This window comes from Triticum urartu, chromosome 3 (genome assembly GCF_003073215.2).
Source record: "Triticum urartu cultivar G1812 chromosome 3, Tu2.1, whole genome shotgun sequence".
NCBI classification, from domain to species: Eukaryota; Viridiplantae; Streptophyta; class Magnoliopsida; order Poales; family Poaceae; genus Triticum; species Triticum urartu.
This window is the reverse complement of record NC_053024.1, coordinates 608,506,505-608,510,157: the sequence shown is the minus strand read 5'-3', so window position 1 is coordinate 608,510,157 and position 3,653 is coordinate 608,506,505. Positions and strand designations below refer to the sequence as shown.

Sequence of the window (3,653 nt, the reverse complement as noted above, 5' to 3'; positions counted from 1 at the left end):
TCAATATACTCACTAGATCATTGATGGCGCGCGTTGCTGCGCCCGTCCATTTTTATAATGGTAAAAGTCGGTATTGGCGACATGTTTTAAAGTAGAGTATACTACCAGAAAAAATAATCATGCTTAACATAGATTGCTTCCATACTCAGTCCAAAAAGCTATCTTTTACTCATAACTAACAAATAAGAAATATATAGCCTTGCTAATTGTAAACTTCTATGTTTTGTTAATAATTAGAAGATCATTGTCAAACAAATAACTATAGCAAAGTCAGCACAGTATGATGAAAAAAATAGGTGGCATGACTTACAGAGTCTTATTACTTGTTAGGCATAAATCATGAAAGCCATAAACTGTAAATTTGTAACACAAGAATTCTCCTAAGCTTCTTATTTAGAACAAACATTCAACTTAAGAACATGTTTTGGGGATATATATATATATATATATATATATATATATATATGAACAAAGCCACAAGAATACATGAGCATGCATGATTGACTTGCGAATTTGTAAGAATTTTGCTGAGTTGCCACAAGAATGTTTTTCTTGATAATGTTGTATCTTGTATGTATGTAAAACTGCTCAACTTGGGATGGCTGAGGAAAGTCCTTGATACAGAAGCATACATGACCCTGGTCTTCTCACCGACAACTTTGTTTCACAAGAACAGCAAAAAGAACCAACAAATGTTTAAAACAATAACACTCAGGAGCTCAACCCTCACATATTTCATTCATTCTAATTATATTATTTTTTGAAAAAAAAACTACAAAGCAGACACTTCTTGTTTCCGAATAGGCACAATACGTAAAAAAAAAAACTATGTGTCTTTTCTGCTCTAGAAAGCCGATCCATTCTAATGCTAAGTTGCATGAAACAACTTTGGACTTTGGCCTTACCTAAACTTTGACCTGCTAAGTAGAGAGAATTAACAAACCAAATATCACTAACTGGATAGCAGATGGGACAAAGTTATAAGAAAAAGAATAAAGTCGCTTGGAAGAAAATGCGGAAGGTAAAACTAATATTTATTGAAGAATAGCGTAGCAAAAACAGAAGTCCATTGAGTACACCTCCATAGGACAAACAGATTGTCTCTCGAACTGCAGTTTGAAAGCCCCTCATGTTTTCCCTGCAGTATGAGGCAATCTATGATGCAATCAGTACAATAATTGTAACACAAGGATTATCCTACTATAGTGTGACAAAACTACCGACATGCAAAGCACGACAAAGTACGTAGTGGAATCAGAGTTAAAAATGTATCTTTACTCTGTAGCACAAAATAAAAATGCTTATATAGGGCAGGTAGAGGAAGAGAAAAACTATTATACTGTTGTCTGTAAAAGATCTAGTTGAACGAAATGGGGAGCCTTAGCTCAAATCAAAACTGAGAATCAACAAAGAAAATGTGCAGTGGCTAGCTCCTAGAATGAGTTAATTTAAAAACACATGATTTTTCTTACCAAATTAACATGTATGACAAAAAACCGAAGCATACCATAAATTAAACTGTCTATTTTATGCAAGCAAGTAACGGCTACTCAATTCTTGTAAATTTTAAGCAAATTGACCAACAACCTTTTTCCCAAATTACAAGGAATACAGTTGTCAATTCTCAGTTCTCACCACGACGACTATATAACTTGGATTGGAGCTTGTGAACTTATATTATATGCATAAGTAGGATCCGTATTTAAATAATCCAAACTATGGAGTTTAATGTAGTGAGGCGAAATAAGCAAAGCTAACCGCTAATACAAATGTTGAATTAAACAATAACATTAGAACTGTGATTGTGACAAGTTATGGTAAGAAAATATGACCCTACAAAAATGGACCACACAACCTTACTTTTAGAAGTGTGCATATAAAAATCCAATGTAAATTGGGGTAGTGCTAATACATAATTAAACCAAATCGTATTTCTGGAAAAGCTAAGAAAATTTTCTGACGTAGATACATGCTTTGTCATGTCTGGAGATTGCCTGTACCAGGAAAATAAAGGGTATGTGCAATTGTTGTTCCGTTCGCCTTTGGTAGTTCAACCAACCCAGCAGAAGGTTCACTACCTTGAGGTGGCCTCTAATTGCCGCAAATCAGAGGAGTCACATTTTGATTGGGCAAACGTTTTCCCAAGGGATGGATCATGGTCCAGGAGTACCTTCACTACATCTACAAGCAGTGTCAGATGTCCATCTTTCTGTATTACAACAAAATTATACGTAAAGATGAAAAAACATGAATGGTAGACTAATTCTTGCTCATTAGCTTGTGTAGGCAACGACACACTTGGGTTATCATACAGAGCAGGTAAATTTGAGCACTGGAAAACTAATAACAATAGGATCCATGGAGATTGATGAAAGAGTAGATTAAGAACACATAAAACCTTGGCTAGACCCATAAAAGCATGGCGATCAGTTTAGGAATCCATATCAGTCATATATACATGCATGATCCCCAAGAAACAATGACCCATGAGGCAATGACTAAGCATCCCTCCTCGTCTCCCTTTCTTTCTTTTGTGAAGCATACATAGCTTTAGAGCATCTACACACTTTTGATTTGCTGAACTGTTTGTGCACAAAATCGGAAACTACAGACAAAGGGGTCAGCAAACATGGCATAGACCATACAGTAGCAATCGGTTGTTTGCTACACACTTCCAGCGATTTTGTTCTAGTCACGTGGTTCAGTAAGATGACATCCACAAGAAACTTAAAGCATCTAAAAACAATGCAAATCCAAGAAGGTGAAGGAGGGAAGGAGATAGCTTACGTGTTACGCGGATGAAGCTGCTGGCTATTGATGGTTAGATTGTAGTCTAGACACAAGGTCCAAAGCTCCCCTGTTCCCATGTAAAAATATGGAAAATCAGAAGTCGTGATGATGCGCCGGCCATTACCGCCCGCGTCTCACCCTTTCCACGCAGGCGGTTCGACCGCGTCGAGTGGATCGGCAGGCCCCCGATTCATCCGCATCGCCCGCGACTGATGGATCCCCTCGTCGGCTGGATCGGCTTCCTGCTCGCTGGATCTGCTCCCGGCCTCCCCTCGCGCAGGATCTGCTCCCCGCTCGCTGGATCGACGGCTGGCTTCGCTGGCGTTCGGTCCCCTCGCTAGCCCGCGCTGAACTTCGGAGTTGTTTGCCGCCACACCCAAATCCCGCCGCGCCGCTCGCGTCCGTGCAATCGAATGGAAAGAGGTGGCGCTGTCCGTCGCGTCCGTGCAAACCCAGCGCACCATGGCGAGGCGCCGCCACGCGAGGCTGCGAGCGAAAGAGACCAGGGTCGCGAGCGTACAATGTTTTAGGGTTCTCCACTTTTGCGTTGGACGGGATCCTAGTCAGGCCCAGTAGGCCCAATTGAACGTCGGATGCCCAAAAAAACCACCAGAGCAGCGGCCCGAAAAGGTTAGCACTCGTCACGGAAGCCTATACGCGCGATTTGAAGTAAATCAGATGGTCAAGGAAGTCTAAAAGTGACGATCCAATAGCTAAAAATGCTAATGGCCTGAGAGGACAGGAAAAGTGCTCAGTTATAATGTATTTAAATATATAGATGACTTAGTCATCATCATTTTCTTGATAGATGCTAGAATTGTTTGTGTATGCTTTGACACATGTTTCATTTGCTATCTTATTGT

General features: G+C 40.1%; 1 long non-coding RNA gene across 2 annotated transcripts; it reads right to left on the bottom strand.

Annotated features, from left to right (window-relative positions):
- Positions 1-717: 717 nt before the first annotated feature.
- Positions 718-3,326, bottom strand: LOC125545320. 2 transcript variants are annotated; one of them, XR_007299990.1, is made up of 2 exons: positions 2,001-3,326; positions 718-1,155 (listed from the first exon to the last, which is right to left on the bottom strand). It is a non-coding gene; the product is annotated as an uncharacterized LOC125545320 (long non-coding RNA). The 2 variants fall into 2 exon arrangements; XR_007299991.1 differs by having other exon boundaries at positions 718-1,138.
- Between the last annotated feature and the right edge of the window lie 327 nt (positions 3,327-3,653).